Below are 19,409 nucleotides of genomic sequence, written 5' to 3'. Positions count from 1 at the left end.
GCAGGGACAGGGAAGATGGTTAAAATTGATGGGAAGATGGATGGAGCCAATAACAGGACCATTCTGGAAGAAAACCTGATGGAGTCTGCAAAAGACCTGAGACTGGGACGGAGATTTATCTTCCAACAAGACAATGATCCAAAACATAAAGCAAAATCTACAGTGGAATGGTTCACAAATAAACATATCCAGGTGTTAGAATGGCCAAGTCAAAGTCCAGACCTGAATCCAATCGAAAATCTGTGGAAAGAACTGAAAACTGCTGTTCACAAACGCTCTCCATCCAACCTCACTGAGCTCGAGCTGTTTTGCAAGGAGGAATGTGCAAAAATTTCAGTCTCTCGATGTGCAAAACTGATAGAGACATACCCCAAGTGACTTACAGCTGTAATCGCAGCAAAAGGTGGCACTACAAAGTATTAACTTAAGGGGGCTGAATAATTTTGCACGCCCAATTTTTCAGTTTGTTAAAAAAATTTGAAATATCCAATAAATTCCATTCCACTTCATGATTGTGTCCCACTTGTTGTTGATTCTTCACAAAAAGATTACAGTTTTATATCTTTATGTTTGAAGCCTGAAATGTGGCAAAAGGTCGCAAACTTCAAGGGGGCCGAATACTTTCGCAAGGCACTGTACATATATATATATATATATATATATATATAAAAATAATCTATAGATTATATATACATATACTGTATATATATCAGTTGACTTTATTTTTTGTGGTGCAGGATTTATGAGCATATTATTTTCTTTAGGTGTTAGAATGTCAGGAATGCCAAATAGAAGGTACTGAAATAAAAGCAAAGCCTTAACACCAGTCAATTAAAGTAAGATATATATATATATATATTGATGATGTGCTATGAAACTGTATGGGTCCCCTTCTGTTTGGGGGTTCATGGACCCTCGTGGTGATAATATAGTGTCATTCTCCCAACCAGCTGTATTCTGTGCATGCACAAAACAGCCGTTTTGGAGAATCTGACGGCACACTTAATCAAGATGGCCATTGCCAGTGAAAATACTATTGGGCGATCATCTAATTTATGAGCACATGATGTTTTATGCATACCCAACATCCACACATGCACAGTACTTCATGTGCCCATGAGCAAGATGGCTGCTGGTAGTACTTTCACTCCCGGCAGTCTTCTTGTTTTATAGTGCCGATGAACATTTTGCGCACGGTGTCTTTTTGCCCCTATTGGCAAAATTCAAGAGTACGCCACTGATGTACACACATAGGCTTTGTTTCTTGAAACGACAGAAAATACACTTGTATTCTGGCTTATACCCATTTTGGCTTGTACCCATAAACAAACATTTTGAGAGTCGCAACAGCTTTTCAAGGGTTCAACTGCCTTCTGTTTGCTTTACCTGACTGCAACACACACATTGCTACAACATCCCCACTATTCCATCTCTCCCTTGAACCCTGGCATTTCTGTAGTTAAAATCACTACAGATCTGATAATCTTTTTAGTCCTTGCTTCTAAAACAAGGGTGCTCAACCCATGTTGCCCTCCAGACCCTTAATTGAAGCCCTTGTGAAGCCTCTGTACAAATGTGCCCAAATATGAAGCCTCTGTACAATAGTTTTTAAAAATATATATACTAGATTAGCTTTAATTAGATTGTATTATTAACACTAGTGATATTGATCAGTTAAGCAGCACAGCTCAGCTTTTGAACATTCATGAACAAGGGAAATATTTTCAATTTGAAAAATGCTCAATAAAAAGTTCACAAATCAAAGTAAAGACATTGTAGTAATACTACGATTTCAGATCTCACTTTCATAAACTGCCTGAACAGTCCTGTATTGTGATGAAAAGATATCTGCTCTTCATCTCAGTTACATAACCCGGTACACACCAGAGATCAGCTGTAATCCTGAGGATCATGGCTTTTCTCTGTTTCCTAAATGGACACCTAAAAGTGTTATGTAAGACATGTGGAGAAAAAAAAAAAAAGGGGGTAATGGTTTGCCATATAAAAAGAATGTACAGTTGCCTCCATCCCTATGTGTAAACATATGGAAAAACAAGAGGAAATGGGACTTTAATTGAGGAACAACTGGACATGAAAATTGATATTATATTTTATTAGATAAATATACATGATTTAAAAGCACTGTAACATATACGTATACAGAGGAAAAGCACACAGTAAATGCAAAGAATACATAAGATACATAATACATCCAAAATAAATACAATATTTCTAGGACCAAAAATGGATCACTCAAGAATACAATAGATATATTAAGACATGAATTCACTGTGTGCTCACATTCTTTACATATATTATGATTATACTAAACCATCAATTTTGAGTATTTTGTCGGCTCTACGCGTTTCATGGACCTCCGTCCATTCATCAGGAGCTTGAATATGTATCTAAAAGCTAATGAGAGTATGGGTAATATTAATATACTAAAATGAATAATGAATGAAATTGAAAGATATATTTTGAAGTGGACAGCTACCTTGGGCAGTGTCATGGATACACGAGCCATCCAGTCTAGAGAGAGGAGACCGGGGTGAAACCGGAAAATGCCTGACCCGGGGCTGAGGCGCGGAATGCATCCAACAGGGGGTAGTAGGAAGGAGAGGACCATCAAGATGGTGAATATAAATGAACATATTTAATCCTCAATTAAAGTCCCATTTCCTCTTGTTTTTCCATATGTAAGACATGTCTATTGTATGGCCCATGGTGTGTACCAATTTTGAAACTGGCCCATGACTTTAGGGAGGTTGAGCATCACTATTCTAAAACATTATCTTGCTTTAAAAATAAAATGTATTGATAGTGATATCTATCTATACACTTCTTCAATCATCTGATAATGTAAATATTACATATATTTTTTGCTATTAATGAAAATTGCATTTACTTTTATTTTGTTTTACATAGGTGACAGAACTGTGGGAGCGATTACGAATGGACTTGATTGGAAAGGTAAAAAGAACACCACATGGCAATCAGTACATATGTACAATTATAGATTATTTGTCAAAATGGGTCATCACATTCCCCATTAAAAAACAAATCTTCATCTGAAGTTGTACAATGTATAATTAAATTATTTTACCTATTTGGTGCACCTAAACGGATTTTGACTGATCAGGGCAAGGAATTTTGTAATAAGGTACATGTAATATTTATGATCAACATTTGCTATGTGTTCACTAAATTATCTCATATATGAATATAATTTTTCTATATGTGCCCTTGCTTTTTCCACCCCTGGTTTTAGTTAAATAAAGAGATTAGTGAACTTCTTCAAATATGGCGAAGCTACACCTCTGCGTACCATCCGCAAACCAATGGTTGAAAAACTGAATGGAACCATTCAAAGGTATATTTCCTAAACAATCTCAGTAAATTTCCTCATAAAACTATAATATATACATGTACACTTAATTTTGATTTAGATTAGATTAGAGGTTTAATGTTGAAAAATGTAAAGTAATGCACTTGGGCGTCAGAAACACGAAAGCAACCTACTCACTACTGGGGGGGGGGGGGGACCTCTGGGTGAGTCTAGGATGGAAAAGGACCTGGGGGTACTGGTAGACAACAAGCTTGGCAGTGGCTTGGCAAGCAAAGCCAACAGAATACTGGGATGTATAAAAAAGGGGATTCACTCCAGAAATAAAGAGATTATTCTCCCACTCTACAAGACTCTGGTCCGGTTACATCTGGAGTATGCTGTCCAGTTCTGGGCACCGGTCCTCAGGAAGGATGTGCTGGACCTGGAGAAAGTCCAGAGAAGGGCAACAAAAATAATTAGGGGAATGGAGGACATCAGCTATGAGGAAAGACTACAAGCGCTGAACTTATTCTCTCTGGAGAAGAGACGATTGAGGGGGGATATGATATCAATGTACAAATACTGTACTGGCGACCCTAGCATAAGGAACAAACTATTCAGAGAAAGGGAATACAATAAGACACGTGGCCACTCACTAAAACTAGAGGAAAAATGGTTTAACCTTAAAATACGTAAGGGGTTCTTCACTGTCAGAGCAGTAAGGATGTGGAATTCTCTCCCACAAGCAGTGGTATCAGCAGGGAGCATTGATAGTTTCAAAAAACTATTAGATGGGCACCTTAAAGACCACAACATACAGGGGTATACAATGTACGGTTAACAGCAAACACACATCATAGGTTGAACTGGATAGACTGATGTCTTTTTTCGACCTCACAAACTATGTAACTATGTAAGATTGTTTTGTATTTCAATATTTTTGGAAATTGTATAATTTTTATCTTGATAAACTTATTGTTATTACAATTATGTATGTAGAAGTGGTATTCTACCTTCACGGTGAGGTCACATTCATTACGCAGTTCTTCAGAAGGCCCGAAGCCAGTTCTAGCACAGCAGAGAAGTCTTTATTTTACTATGCTTGCGTTATTTCTGTGTTCTACTATGAATAATGCTGAGCTAGAACTGGCATTGGCAGTTCTGAAGCACCACGCAATTAATCTAATCTCGCCGTAATTGTCTACATGTTGTCTGAAAAAAATTTACATTAAGTTAGTTTCAGGGTGGAAAAGACCTTTACATGAATAATATTTCATAAAAATGCTTATTTTTTTTATTTCTTTTTTTTTTACATTTGCTATTAATAGTTTTAAATTTTAACTGTTGAACATAGCTAGATGATGCAAATTAAATGATGTACTCTACTTAACCACGTGCCTACTGGGCACTTAAACCCCCCTCCTGCACAGGCCAATTTTCAGCTTTCAGCGCTGTCGCACTTTGAATGACAATTGCGCGGTCATGCAACGCTGTACCCAAATGACATTATCATTTTTTTCTTACATATAGAGCTTTCTTTCGGTGGTATTTAATCGCTACTGGTGTTTTTATCTTTTGCTGAACAAAAACTTACTGAAAATTGTGTAAAAAAACAAAACAAGTTTGTTATAAAATTTTGCAAAACAAGTAATTTTTTTACTCTCATTGATGTGTGCTGATGAGGCAGCACTTATAGGCTGCACTGATGGTTGGCACCGATGGGTGGCACCAATGGGCACTGATGGGTGGAACTGATAGGTGCCACTCATGGGCACTCATAGGCACTGGTAGGTGGCACTGATGAGCACTGGTAGGTGGCACTGAAAAGCAGCACTGATGATGGGGTACTGATTGGCACTGATGGATAGCACTGGTGGGCACTGATAAGGTGGCAGTGATAGGTGGCACCAATGGGCACTGATAGGTGGCACTGAAGGGCACTGGCAGGTGGCACAGAAGGGTACTGGTAGGTGGCACTCATGGGCACTGATAGGTGGCACTCATGGGCACTGATAGGTGGCACTCATGGGCACTGATAGGTGGCACTCATGGGCACTGATAGGTGGCACTCATAGGCAGCACTGAAAAGCAGAACTGATAATGGGGTACTGATTGGCACTGATGGATAGCACTGGGGGGCACTGATAGGTGGCACTGGCCTTCACTGGTATGTGGCAATGGTGGGCGCTGACAGGTGGCACTGGTGGGCACAAATCACATTGCCTCCTCATTTGTCCTCCTCGAGACTGATGTCCCTCTTGCAGCAGCCGGCGATTAGCTTATATTTTCTCCTCACGCTGTCAGGGTGAGGAGAAAAAAAAGCCGATAACCGGCTCTGTTTACATCACGTGATCAGCTGTCATTGGCTGACAGCTCATCACCTGGTAAGGACCGGATTTATGATAGGTGAATCTCATGGACTCGCCGATCACAGAGCTAACCGCGTGAGCTCCTCAGGTGTTTGATACTTGTGTAAACTTATGATTTGAGTTGATATATTTTATTTTTTCATTTTTTCATTTGTAATTGCTGTATTCTTTTCACATCTTGCAATTAAAATGTTATTCAATCCTTTTTTTTTAGATCTTTAAGAAAACTTGTTCAGGAAAAACCAGATACCTGGGACATGTATTTGGATGTGGTTGTATTTGGACTGAATACTAACAAATAAATAACAAAAAAGTATAGTCCATTCTTTATGTTGTTTGGAAGAGAGGCACGGTATCCCAGGGAAATTTCAAGATTTGCCGGTTAGTTATCTTTACAAATTAAATAATAATTTATAAAACTCTAATTAATGTGCTAAACATGATTCTATTGCCCATTCTATTGCACATTTCTCTAGTAATTGGTTAAAATAATTTGTCAAAAATGTTCCACCAGTCTCTACATCTAGTCTTCATAATGTGGCTAAAGTGCCTTAGCCAACTAAAATTTGGTGCAAGTTTTCATGTAATTGATTGATAGTAGACAAGTTATAAATGTGTTAACTTGGAATGACTTGCTATACCAATGAGGAAGAATGAAATTTACTTTTGTATTTCAGAGATGGCCATGCACATTTTGGTTGGGTAACCAGGGTCCGACCCACCCCGGTACTGCCACTGATCAGTGAGATAAGCTGCAGAAAGACACATATGCCTACATGAACTTAGAACTGCTGACAGCAATCACACTCCTATCACTTCTCAGGCAGCTGGTAGAAGCTGAAATCAAGCATGTAAAGTCCTAACATCTTTAAGTGGTTAAGTATAGGAAGTATGAATTATTTGCATGACATTTAGGGACATTGTGAGGGAGTAGTGCAAAATGTGTGGACGGACACATACACACACACACACACACATATCATATATATATATATATATATATATATATATATATATATATATATATATATATATATCCGGAGGCGACAGGAGGCTGGGCCCAATGGACCAACATGTGATCAATCCAAGTTAAAGAAAAATTATTTGGATGTGATTAACCTGTCTTCTTATGATCTCTCACCAACTTCTGGCCGAGAATGAACAATACGGGGGTGAGAGTGATGATGCGTCGTCGTCATCCTCCTCCGCCGACGAATCATCATCTGAGGACAGTCCACACAAATATAGGGCCAAATCAAAAGTCTTTCCAAAACTCCAAACCTGCCCAGCCGTATGGGATTTTCTTAGACAGTCGGTTAAGGATATTGAATCTTTACCACTGTCAACTCAATTGACATATAACCTCAACAGGGCCCATAGACAGGCACTTGATCACTTGATCCATAACGACCACATTGTCATCAAGTTATTTGATAAGGGTGGCAATGTGGTCGTTATGGATCGTGATCAATATGTAAACATGTGCAATAGCATCCTTTCCAACGTAGAATGGTATATGCGAATATCCCCAGATATGATACAGCGTAAGACAGAAGAATTCAATACCCTATTGCGGGGAGCATATAATCAGGGAATAATTGATCAGGACCTATTTGGATATTTGTCCGTAAAATGGCCAGTCACGCCCACTTTTTATGCCTTACCAAAAGGTCCATAAGGACCTTGTTGCACCCCCCGGACGTCCCATTGTTTCGGGTATAGGCTGTCTTACTGAAACAGCAAGTAGATACGTTGACGGTCAATTAAGACCCCATGTGGTGAGACTGCCCTCATACCTTAAAGACACAATAGAATTGTTGAAAATATTGGAGGGCCTTACCGTCCCATGCAATTCCATCCTTGTAGCAATAGACATTGAGGCCCTCTATTCCAGCATCCCTCATGCAAAGGGGTTAGAGGTCGTGGGCACCTACCTCCGCGAGCAGGGGCGCTCCTCATGGCCGAAGGTTGAGTTCCTGTTGAGGCTTCTTAGTCATATACTTGAATCCAACCTCTTCACCTTCAATGGTGACACATTCCTCCAGGTACAGGGGGTAGCGATGGGGACCTCTTGTGCCCCGTCGTATGCCAACCTGTACCCGGGGGGATGGGAGCGCTCCCTGTTCGCGGAGGAGCCCACTGATCTGCTACTAGCCACATTCTCCTGTGACGGCGGTACATGGACGATGTACTGATGGTGTGGACAGGCTCGGATGAGGAGCTGCAGCTGTTCATGGTACATCTGGGGAACAATACCTTCAATTTAAAATTTACAATGCAGTGGAGCCAATTTAAAATACCCTTCTTGGACACTGAAATCATACTCAACCCAGATGGATCTGTCCACACAGCATTATATCGTAAAAGCACGGCGGGTAGCATGATCCTCCACTTCAATAGTGGCCACCCGCACCCTCTGGTGCAGAGCATTCCCTATAGTCAGTATCTCAGACTGCATAGGATCTGCACCAGAGAGGCTGACTTTAAGGAGGAGGCAGACGCTCTTCGTGAGCGGCTACGAGTCCGGGGGTATAGCAACAAGGTACTTAAAAGGGCCTACAATAGAGCAAGAATGTTGGAGGGGGAAAATTTGATCTTTGGCCAGAAAAAAGATAACAAAGATAACACAACTAGGATAATTACAAAATTCAACATGGATCACCAAACTATCAGGAATGTTCTCTCTAAGAACTGGCACTTCTTAAGAGAGGACCATACAATTTCTAAATATGTGACAGTACAACCGCAGATCACATTCCGAAGACCTAAGTCCATCAGGGACTCCCTAGTTCATAGCCACTATAACACACCTGTGGTACCTCCTTGCCTATCATCCAAAACCCTTTTTCTGGTTATAATTTGGGGTGAAGAACCCTCTTTTGTCTTTGGATGATTTGACATCGAGCTACACAGACAGAATTGAATAAGTATAATTATTGTTTGTCTTAAATTGATTACTTCGTGTACTTAATGCTTTCCATCTAGCACGGATGGCTTTAAAACATTGGAGAATTCAGAGCTAGTCCTCCTCTCCCCTTCCCTTTATCCCTCCTTTTTTTTTTTTTTTCATGATTACTATTGGGGGCTCTATTCTCCAGATTGCCCTGTGTTGTGTTGTCTCTGATCCCTACTCTCTTCCTCTCTTCCCTTCCCCTCCGATGTGCAGGGTTGCTTGATCAACTGTATTTTTTATTTATATATATTTTGTCTCTTTCTTATATCTGATAGTAAAAGTACTGAACTTGTGACATAATGGCCCAATTTAGAGGGGAAAAATGGAATGAATTCCTCGATACCATTGAAAGAACATGCACCATGGAAACCCACATGGACGTAGGGTTAGAGGTATTTTTTCAGAAGTTTAAGCGTCTCTTGGAGAGAAAATCCAATTTAGGATGGCATATCAGATTTTTTGATAAATATATCACAGAAGGATTTAATCCAATGGGACTAAGGATTCAGATATTTCCCTCATTTGAAACTAATGATATTGTGTTTAAGGAGAAATGGGAGAGAAATCTGACTCAATGCACTGCTACCATGATGGAATTATTAAGGGACAAATATAAATCTGATCTGGGAAATTTAGACAAAGACATTGAAAATCTGCAAACAAAACATCGCTCCTTGAGCAGAAATGCGGACTTGATCAAAATAGAGAAGGACTTACAGATCCATCTAGAGAATTACAACAAAAATATTCTTTTTAAAAAAGACCAAAAATTCTATAAAGATAAACTTGCCTTTACTGGCGGTTATGCATATAAATGGCAACGTCCCACCTATACGCGAAAACACAAATTCTCTAGAATTCCAAGGGATCGTATAGCTGATAGCTATCGTTCCGACTCAGAGGCATCCCTCGCATCCTTGGTGTCTTCCAAATCACACACAAGTGTGGGGCGTGGTAGACACAGAGGCAGCAAAAATCTAAAAAATCAGAAATCAAATCATGAAGGTAACAGTAGTGCATCGGGTGTTGATGAGAGGACGAACCGCAAGCGGTTAATGTCCCCTCAGTCTGCACCAAATGCAAAACATTCCCCCAACGTACACATGATACGAGATCTTGGGGCGATCCCTAAAACTACGAAACCTACATCTGAAAGTCATCACTCTGCATCAAAAGATCTCCCTTTAGGACCCCCTTTAGGAACACCATGTCCCCCAAACAACCCAGAGGAAAAGGAGAAACGAATAGGACCACTCGACACGTACATAATCAGAAATTCCTTGACCCAGTTGGAATAAACCATCAGGGCCGGGAAGCTACAGACCCATCACTGATAAGTTGTCATACGGTTGGGAACAGTGTACATACTCATACACTTGATGTTGAGACAATTTTGTCTCAATCTCACAAAAATGTTGAAAATATACAAACTGATTCCGAAGTCTTGGACATTATTATTTTGTCGTCTTACCAATTATCAGAAAAAGAAAGCTCTGTCTTACGGCTAGGTCTGAGTTTTTGCCCGGACCAGGGCCTCGATAAATTCGAGGTCATAAAAGATCTCCATCTCTTTGCCAGGAATCTAACTTATAAATATATATTCGACAAAGACAAATATAAAACAAACACACGTGATGAAGATCTCTACAAGGGATTTAAAGCACAAGACTTTAGAAATCTAAAAACTCTTATGCAACTTCTCCAAGAAAATGAGGATTTAGAGCAGGGAGAGTCTTCATCCTCGAACTTTGTCTCCGATGATGATGACCACCCTGTCTCTGATCCTCGCAAATTTAAGGCAAAGTCCACCAAGTTCCCCAATCTTCAGACTTGCCCAACGGTTTGGGCCTTTTTGAAACAAAGCCAGAGGGACATAGACAATTTGGCGGTCCCCCCATCTGGGACCTCCAACTTGTCTGTCTCCCAAAAGAGGGCATTGGAGGGCCTTGTCCATAACGATCGCATTGTAATCAAACCCTCTGACAAGGGGGGCAATGTGGTCATTATGGACAGCCCCCAATATGAGACTATGTGCATGAATATCTTGTCGAACTCAGACTGGTATGCACCAGTGCCACAGGAAAGGGTAGAGGAATGTAAAATTCAACTTAAAACAATTCTGCTCAATGCTTTGCATGCTTATGTTATTGACCAGGAAACGTATGATTTTCTAAATGTTAGATGGCCAATCCTGCCAACTTTTTATTCCTTGCCGAAAGTTCACAAATCCCTAAAAAAACCCCCCCGGTCGCCCTATTGTCTCAGGAATAGGCTCTATTACGGAGCCTTCTAGCCAATTTGTTGACGACCAACTCAGACCTCATGTCATATGCCTCCCATCTTATTTAAAAGATACATTGGAGCTATTGAGGGTAATTGAGGGATTAACGGTACCAACAGGTTCCCTACTAGTTACTTTGGATATAGAAGCGCTATATTCAAGCATCCCCCATGATCGAGGTATTGAAGTCATTACAACATTTCTCAGGGAACAAAATCATAAACAATGGCCGTTGGTGGAATTTACCTTGCAACTATTGGGCCACATTTTAAGATCTAACATCTTCACATTTGCGGACACCACATTCCTCTAGGTACAGGGGGTGGCGATGGGGACTTCCTGTGCCCCATCGTACGCCAACCTGTACCTGGGGGGATGGGAGAGGGAACTGTTCGCCGACGATGGTGCCTCAATATATCTGCGCCACCTAGTATTGTGGTGCAGATATATTGACGATGTCATCGCCGTATGGACAGGTTCAAGGGTAGAGCTTTCGGAATTTATTGAGTACATTTCAGTCAACAGCTTTAATTTAAAGTTCACCTACAAGGCCGATCCCATCCAACTACCATTTCTTGATACAACGATCTTTTTGAACCCGGACGGGAGTTTACATACTTCCCTGTATCGCAAGAATACGGCAGGGAATACGATCTTACATTTCTCAAGTGCCCACCCACGTCCCCTTGTCTCAAGTATCCCCTACTCCCAGTATCTTAGGATACGACGTAACTGTACTTTAGATGCAGATTACATAAGGGAAGCTAAAGCCCTACAGATGAGACTGCTCAAACGGGGTTACACCAAAAAAATTCTTAAAAAAGCATACAATAGAGCCAACAATCAACAGAGGGAAGGCTTGATTTTTGGACCTCGCAAACGAACAACAACTAATACCACCAAAATGGTTACCAGATACAATAAACATCATCAAAGTCTGAAAGGAGTCCTTGCCAAAAATTGGCACTTTCTCACAGATGATGCTATCATTTCAAAGTATGTGAAACCTTCCCCTGAGGTAGTGTACCGCAAAGCAGGATCCCTTAGGGACAAGCTGGTGCATAGTCACTACACAGGTCCAACTAAGGCTGAGGCTGGGGCAATGGGTGGGTTTGGTACTTACCGGTGCGGTAAATGTGATGAGTGCCCATGGGTGAGAGAGGGTCACCTGTTACCTCTCCCCAAGGGGGGCACACTCAAACCTAGGTTCTATGCCACGTGTCTTACGGAGGGGGTTGTATATTTGGCCACATGTGTGTGTGGGGCCTTTTATGTCGGCAAGACTAAAAGGCCCTTTGCTCGACGCATACACGATCACCTTTATTACATCGATACAGGCCTCATGTACACCCCCATATGTAAGCACGTTGGCATACAGCATGGGTTTGACCCCTACACCATACAATTTTCGGTGTTAGAAGTAACCAGATCCAACCCGCGGGGCGGTAATCTGGACAATAACACACTTAAAAATGAAGCCAAGTGGATACATAGGCTCCAGGCCACAAAACCTCCTGGCCTTAACACTGCAATTTCATACAAACCTTTCCTGGAGTAGCATAACCATGTTATATGGTTTGTTATCATCATATAAATCCCCCTTTTTATTTTCTCCTAATCCTCCTCTCTCTTTTTGTTCCATTTTTTATTTTACTAGCTCAAGAAATCTTTATTGTGATCCCACTGCATTTTTTGCACTGGAAATATTATATAATGACATATGTGCCTTTGTAAACCATAGGCACAGTCCCTGGTTTGGGGGCTTGGCCTGTGGTGTTATATTTCTATACACATTTTGTATGTTTGTTTTTATATTAAATGGAATTGTTCTTATATGCATTATAGGTGTCATGTATCTCCTGGGGTTCATTGTTGCATGATATGTCTTTTGGCCTTCGGCCGATGCTCGGGCGCCAAGCCGGGAGTATATGGGAGGCGGTGAGCGATCCGTTCGCCCCGCCTCCTTGAGCTCCCGCGTCCGCCTCCCTTAAGGCGGATGTTTTGATCGGACGGTGGACGCATCGTGCTCATGCGTGGCGTATCCCCGCCCGGTCACTAGATGGCGCCCGCACCGGATGTGACATATAGAGGCCGGTTATGGCCGCGTCACTTCCGGTGGGACCGGACTACTTAAAGACATACGTTGGCGCAGCGGAAATAGGTCACGACTATTTGGCGCTGCAGTGCGGTGAACACACAGACAGGCTTCCTCGCTTGAGGTAAGTATCTCTTGGTATATGTATGCTTGCTATTCTGGGACCTTCATTCCTCGCTACATGTGCTTATTCCCTTCACACCTTTTGAATTGCACTTTCAACAACGGTGATACTATATCTTTTTATATCACTTTGTCTGGTCATTCCTTTACTTGGTAATCATTGTGCTGCGGTTGGTACATGTCTTTCCATTCACCTTTCACTGCTATCCGATAGGCACGTTCTCATGTTTATGGGACTTGGAACGGTGGCTTTTTCTTTTGGTACTCGTACTTGTCTTCTCACTCACTCGTTAACTGGTGCACCCGGATCCTTCTATCTGATCTTTGCTTCCCACTACACCACTTTTTCTTCCTTTGAGGTAGATTATCTGCTATGACCAGATCTTTTTCACTGGTCATATTCACACTCACTCTCTTGGGTACTTTATCGTCATCTATATGACTTATCACCTGTTTCTATTATTAATTATGTTACCCAGTTCAGCATGGTTCCTTTTTTCTTTCCCCCTCCTTGTAGAGGCTGGGACGTTTTATCTGGTCCGATCCAGTATTGGCTGGCCTATCTTGACACCTCTTGCTCAGTGTTCCCCGGAGACCCCAAGGAAGGTCGAGTACCTCCTGGGTATACATGACCTACAGTGCAATACAACTAATATTTTCTCTTTTTCTGTAAATGTATAGAATTTTGATAAGAGGTGAAATACCATGTGGTCCCTGACGAAGCCAGTTAATTGGCGAAACATGTAGGACCCCACTGATTCTGTATCCCTCTTGTGTTTGCGAGACATGATCTCTCTGATGTATTGTATATGCATTTAATTTTCTCACTGTACTTATCTGTACAATTTTATATCTACTGAAATAAAAATGTTTTTATACAAATGGTTTTGATCTGTCTGTGCCAACCTTATTCACCTTAAAAGTCCCATACTCTGGGTGCTTCACGAATTGCTAGTCAGTTCGGTGAACAAGCCCCCATTTTTGTGGTTCTAACACACCTGTGATGTTTGAAGTCGGTGAGAGACCACTTAGGGGTACCTATAGGTGCGGCTCCTGTGATTATTGCCCTTGGATCTTGGAGGGTGCTACCTTTCCTCTTCCAAGGGGCGGTGTACATAGATGCCGCACATATGCAGACTGCCAGACCCAAGGGGTGGTCTATATCGCCTTCTGCCGATGCGGAGCGTTTTACATAGGTAAGACGAAACGCAGACTGGCCAAACGGATCCAAGACCACCTCTATTACCTAGAGGTGGGTCTAATCTACACGCCAATATGCAAACATGTTGGCGTGCATCACAACTTTGACCCCAACTTTGTGACCTTCTCTGTTTTAAAGGGCATCCCCACAAATCCTCGTTGGGTGACTTCAACAACAGAGTTCTTCAAAAGGAAGCGAAGTGGATTTACAACTTACAAGCCACTCAATGGCCGGGGTTAAAAACAGCTGTCTCCTACAAACCTTTTTTGTGAAATTTAATCTTACACATACACAGTTCTCCATATTGTATTGAGAATATGTGTGATCCCTTTAAAGGGCCTCATTAATGGGGCATTTAGATCATGAGCTCATAGATCTAAGAATTGGTGAAGTGTATGATATACCATCTCCTGATCTACGATAAATGTTTAGGTGGGAGGACAGATCCCTGATCTAAGTATATTTGGATGCTTTGCTTTTTGTTTTTGTCTTTATGTTTTTTGTTTATGTGGTGTGGGGTGCGCTAAACAACAAATAAATAATGAATATATAACATATATCTATGTGTGAACCAAATCAACAAAAGTAAATATATATAACGTATATCAATCTGTGAAGCCAATTAATAATGCAAATCAATTGGTGCATAAACATAAAAGTTCATAAGTTCACTCCTGTCTCAGTAGAAGTCCTATGGGAAGAAACCGGTCAGATTAGGAGGCGCACACGTCACACACAACTTGCGGTCCGTGCTGCAGCCGGCCGCAAGCCTTTGCAGGAATTCGTATGCCTATGTTTATGCTGAATACAAGACATCTAATTGTAAGTGCATTATCAACTGTTTTTTGAATAAATCTCAAAGGTAATACACTATTAGCCCTTTTTTTCCTTTAATACACGGTGGTTTTGTGAGCTTGTAAAGAAGGATGAGGCTGTGTTTCTTGCTGGTACTCGTTGCCATCTAGTGGAGAAAGAAAAGTAGAGCGGTTCTACATCCCACTTCAGGATTTTAAAGAGGAAGCAAGGCGGTGGTTTCACTGAACAAGTGCATACCTATTACCATCTGGTAAGAGGCTAATTCTTGGTGATTTACACGTGGTGTTTGTTCACAAGGAGATTGGATATTTTTTCAGCACAAGAAAATATAGTTGCACCTTATTTATTTCCGTTTGGTAAGGATGAATTTCACTCGGTGGTGGATACACGTATTATTCGGATAGAATACAATTCTACTCACCTGCAAAATATTTATGGACACTTATGAACTTTTATGTTTATGCACCAATTGATTTGCATTATTAATTGGCTTCACAGATTGATATACGTTATATATATTTACTTTTGTTGATTTGGTTCACACATAGATATATGTTATATATTCATTATTTATTTGTTGTTTAGCGCACCCCACACCACATATACATTTATCTATATTCAAAAGCACTGAATACCGGGAGCAGCTTCAACACACTATCAGCGCACCCATCCCCCCTTACAACATGTTTTTTGTTTGCCTGTGTTTATGTTTGTCTTTTGACATTCTATGTATCTGTATCTTATACGTCGATGGTGGTGTTTGCCATTATCTGCGTTTTCCATCTTTGTTCATATGTGCAATGCTGGACTAAAAATGGGTGTCATGACGAGATTCGCAATATACCTGGTATGGATATGCGAGTTAAGTCAATGTAGACCTTGAATTATGGAAAGATGTGAATCTCATGTTATAGTAGACTCTCTTGTATAGATTATTATGGCGACCCGGTGCCGCCTCTGCCATCATCCTTTGTCTCCTATGTGCTGGTTCGGGTGCCAAGCAAGGGCGATGTCTTCATGACGTCGCTCCCTTCCGGCCACGGCCGGGACCAAGCAGCACTGCAGGGCCTGTTTGACCTCTAGCGGTTGGTGTCCGGTAATATGGTGCCCGCACCGGAAGTGACGATAGCGGGCATTGCGTCACTTCCGGTGGGAATAGTCTTATGCCGCGAGTGCGGGAGAATGCCAATAGCGGCTTCTCCCGACTTGCGGCACTTTTGGACTTAGTAAAAGTAAGTACTTTGCTTCACAATGGGCATTTAGACCTATACATGGGGACCTTTGATATAGATGGGGGACTTCGGTCTCTCCCCTCTTTCTCTGCTGTACTATTCTATTACCCTGACTGTATTTATCATGACCCATGCAAGTTTATAAACTTGATGTCTAGAAGGGCTTCCTCTCCCTTCACCCCATCTTCTCCCCCCCCCCCCTGCTGGGGGGACACATGGATGTGGGATGTAGATGGATGTGAGATGCAGATGGGAGGATATAGGGGTGTAGACTCCAGCAAGGAATTAGATATAAATATGTTACGAATTATTATGCCCATGTCTCCAGGGCTATGATAACAATACACTAAATTCTTTGCAGAAATTAAGTTACACCTATTGCCTGTTATGGTGGCATCCATTTGACATCCATTTGAGACTGGTCCAGCCTACACGAATAAGCCACTTCCTGGCAGGATCATCAGGCCCTATCGGGACTATTTGGCTTGGAGCCATATGAGATGTTGGCGGGGGATGCTATCTGTGGTCAAACCTAATGCTCAATAAATGAATATGTCTGTAAAGTTTGGTAAGCAGTGGATTTATATATATTTTGTTAATAAGATTTTTTCTATGTGAATGTGTATATTTAGTTACTAATTATCATCATGTTTTTTTTCTTGATTTTTTTTCTCTATAAACATGTTAAGGCTTGTATGAAATCATGGCCTCATACTGGGTGAACTAAAGTTGCTAAAGTTCCTGATGAAGCAAGAATTTTCCCTGCGAAATGCATTGAACAAAGCAATCACCCCATTGATTACAACAATCAGAATGTTTGTATGCTGCTAAAATCACTATGTACGTTACGTGTATTGATGCTTTTATGGAATAAATACATTTTGTTGGATTTTATATCTTGTTGTTGCTTACCTCTACACTACAGATAATAGATCCATTATAGTCCCACACCTTTTCCCTTGAATCATTGGGTTCTAGGACCAGTGATCATACATTTCTTTTTTCTTCAATAATGATTTAGGGATGAGGATCTGTTATCAGGGTATGGGTTAAACCTCCATATATATATATATATATATATATATATATATATATATATATATATATATATATAATATATGTGTGTATAGCTATGTATATATATATATATATATATATATAATGTGTGTATAGATATATATATATATATATACACACACACACACACACACACACACACACACACACTGTATATGTATTCTTCACAAAAAATAGAAAGTTGTGAACATTTAAAACATACTGCATGTTCATCTAATTTTAAAGACCGGAGAGACATAAAAAGTTGTTTTGTTGCCTTTTCCAAAATGAAATAATTGATTTATACATTTTTAATTGAAGGCTATAGCCTGTAATAATTCTTAACTATCTATTGTTTATCGGAAACTTCTAGGTAACACATGAAATGGTGGAAGGAGCTGTGGCCAGTGAAGACATTTCGGAGGGATTGTGCCTTAGAGAAAAAATAGCTGAAATTGTTCAAAAGAACATAATGAAATCAAACAAAAATATAAAAACAAAAAAGAAATGAAGGTTTGAAAAGCAACATTTACCATGTAGGAGACACAGTTTTAAATAAAAATGTCAAATCCCTCCAAAGAAAAGCAGGGAGAAGATAGATTCAAAATTTTTGGGTCCCTTCACTATTTTAAGTTTGGAAGGCAAAGTTGCCCTAATCGCAGATGAGAGAAAAAACATCGAAATGGTAAATATTGACAATTTAAAAGCATTGAGAAAACCTACAGGACGGGTCCCTTACATGACTAAAGAAAACCCCAAAATTCAAAGAGATTTAAAAACATCAGCACAATCCCCTGGAGAATCAGAATCAGCACAATCCCCTGGAGAATCAGAATCAGCACAATCCCCTGGAGAATCAGAATCGGCACAATCCCCTGGAGAATCAGAATCTGGTTGTTTAGAAGAATTGGAAAGACTCCGTGATTCTACCATGAAAGAAGGTTTAGCAGATAAAGCAATTCAGAAAGAGAATTTTAAAGTGCAAGAAAAAGCAGACAGTCCACATGCTCAAGGTATACTTAACCAAAAATTACAATAATATTGCTTTGATATGTTCTTTAATAAAAAAAAAAAGTAAAAAAAAACATTACATTCCTTTATAGTTACACTGGAGATTTGGCAAAATATAACAGGACATATACTTATGTCAAAAATTGGTCCATATTCAATTTTCGACAATGATATCCCGTGTCTTAAACCAGGAAATGAGCTGGAAAGCCAAGTGAGTTTTTTAAAAATACTTGGTTAATTGATAATTAACTATCACTGGCATGTTTTTATCACATTCTTTTTGGCCATTGTTTGATTCTGGTTCTACTATGATACAATTGTTTTTGCAGATCATTAATGCCTACATCTGGCTATTGCTGTATATATATATATATATATATATATATATATATATATATATACACACACACACACATACATACATACATACATACATACACACATACACACACACACACACACACACACACACACACACACATCTATATGCATAGAATGCATTAGAAAAAAAAAAACTTCTGCCTTTACAACTCCTTTACCTAATTTTGTATATGTATTAACTTTTCAGATAATCGTTTCTAATTTTGACATATTGATTGGGGCTGTCCATGAGTCGCACCATTGGACATTATTGGTAAGAAATTGAGTGCATTTTTAAATAAATGAATTATATAATGCAACATCCAAGGATTGACATTTTTCCATTCTTCTGCTTGTTTCTTGGAATACAATTGCATATTTTTTTATATTATTTAGTATAAAATGGCTTTAAAAATCGATCACACCTCAAACATATCTCTACTTCTCACATTCTGCTACTGTGCAAGCAGTAGTATCAAATACAATAGAAGAGAAATATAGACTGGGAGGTTTCAGTATATCCATTGAGGTATGATTCATGTATTTATTTACTGTTGCTATTTCTCACAATGATCTACAAATAT

The 19,409-nt window shown here is 40.0% G+C and overlaps 2 long non-coding RNA genes across 2 annotated transcripts; both read left to right on the top strand.

Annotated features, from left to right (window-relative positions):
- Window positions 1-754: 754 nt before the first annotated feature.
- LOC309567361 lies at window positions 755-6,059 on the top strand. The gene is made up of 4 exons (XR_014225935.1): window positions 755-836; window positions 2,929-3,163; window positions 3,272-3,373; window positions 5,912-6,059. It is a non-coding gene; the product is annotated as an uncharacterized lncRNA (long non-coding RNA).
- A 12,262-nt stretch (window positions 6,060-18,321) lies between these two features.
- On the top strand, window positions 18,322-18,824 carry LOC309567367. The gene is made up of 3 exons (XR_014225936.1): window positions 18,322-18,467; window positions 18,558-18,676; window positions 18,795-18,824. It is a non-coding gene; the product is annotated as an uncharacterized lncRNA (long non-coding RNA).
- Window positions 18,825-19,409: the final 585 nt, after the last annotated feature.

The sequence above is a fragment of the Pelophylax lessonae genome (genome assembly GCF_965119305.1).
Source record: "Pelophylax lessonae genome assembly, chromosome: 1".
Lineage (NCBI taxonomy): Eukaryota > Metazoa > Chordata > Amphibia > Anura > Ranidae > Pelophylax > Pelophylax lessonae.
The sequence above is the reverse complement of the archived record's forward strand: the minus strand, read 5'-3'. Positions and strand labels throughout refer to the sequence as shown.